The sequence below is a fragment of the Papio anubis genome, chromosome 19, assembly GCF_008728515.1.
Source record: "Papio anubis isolate 15944 chromosome 19, Panubis1.0, whole genome shotgun sequence".
NCBI lineage: Eukaryota > Metazoa > Chordata > Mammalia > Primates > Cercopithecidae > Papio > Papio anubis.
Window position 1 is genome coordinate 14217756 of NC_044994.1, and position 1544 is coordinate 14219299.

The 1544-nt window shown below is 46.9% G+C and overlaps 1 non-coding gene across 1 annotated transcript; it reads left to right on the top strand.

The window, feature by feature from the left end:
• Window positions 1-363: 363 nt before the first annotated feature.
• On the top strand, window positions 364-423 carry LOC116271523. Its single transcript, XR_004180151.1, has one exon. It is a non-coding gene; the product is annotated as a U7 small nuclear RNA (small nuclear RNA).
• Window positions 424-1544: the final 1121 nt, after the last annotated feature.

Sequence of the window (1544 nt, forward strand, 5' to 3'; positions counted from 1 at the left end):
TTCCTGAAAAAGTTATTTCTTTTTCCCTCTTTCCTTCTTTAGAACACAGCCCTGTCTATCTTTCTATTTGGATCACCCGTGTATAAAAGCCTGGTGTGCTCTGAGGGTGGTCTTTTGGAGAAGGATAATCGAAACTCTCCAAGATGAGCCTCCTGATGGTGTCCAGGACTGTGGTCTCCACATTAAGAACAAAGTCTCATTGGCTGTATCTTTTATTCTGCAGTAGCGTCTCTTCCTCAAAGATGAGTCAGCAGTCATTTGAAGAGGAGGCAGGACTGGGCTGGGGAAGAATCTGGGGCAAAATGAAGCCAAATTGAGAACGAGGAGAAAAGGAGATGCGAAGGCCTCAGATAAGGAGGACTTGAGTGTTACAGCTTTTCGAATTTGTCTAGCAGGCTTTCTGCTTTTTACTGGAAAGTTCTCCCCCCATCTCCCCCAAAAATAAAAATAAAAACAAATAAATAAAAAAAGAAAGATTTAAAAAATAAAAGAGAAAGGAGGGCATGGGAATTCTGGCTGCTCAGAGGACACCCAGCTCGGAGTTGAGGAGCCTCCGATGAAGTGCCGCTTCTGCTTATGGTTGTCCCCTCCCATCTATCCTGGTTCTGTTTATCCTGCCTCATATCTTTCAGGATAGTCAGGGCAGCTTCCCCTGTTCTCTCGCCACTGGCTGCAGCATCCCGCCTGTCACACATTCTATCTTTTGCTTCTTCAAAATATCTCTAAGATGGACTCTTCCTTTCTGCTCTCCATCAAGTTCCATCCCCCGGGCTGATCCCGTTCCTCTGCGATGGGTTCTGCAGATGGTACTGTGTGGTCCAGTCTTCCAAACGCACCTCTTCAGGGACGCCTGTCCTGAGTTAGAGAAACGTGAGCAACCTCGAGGCCCTGCAGGGAGTTCTTCCTTCTGACTCAGCATACTTATTTCTCACTGCACCTGAAAGGAAACCCCTCAGTGCAGTTTTTGGAGCTGTCTCCAGTCCCCAGTCTCTTGCTGACCCTGCATTCCTGCACTGGTTGAGATAAACCTTTCTCCTCCCCACTTAATCTGCCACTTAATCTGCATCCTGCCATCCATGAAAGGACTCCAACCCAGGCTGAAGCCTCCTTCTTTGCTTGCATATTGAATGAGCCTGCCGTTGCTGGGCGTGTCTCTATCCTCTTGCTGGTTAAAATGGCATTGCTTTCAGCCAAAAGCCTTTGAAAACTTCGCAGAGCCATGTCATCTGTCACATACATTGCAAAGAGCAAAATGGGTCAAAGTTAAGGCAAATTTAGTCGTTTAGCATCGGATTGTTTTTGAACGATCCCAGGGGTGTTCGTTTTGTCCCCCCACCTCCCAATTTGCTGCTGCTGCTGGGGTGTCTGTGAGCCTCTCACCGCGTGTTATTTAGGGCTGGGCTCAGAGGACGCTCACTACACACACGCTAATTGACTTCTTGAGTTAGTCATTTGGTCTTTGACAAACATTTATTTACTGCCCACAGAGAAGGCTCAAGTAGACTTTTACATATCTTCCCAAATGGCACCAAAATTCAACAAGA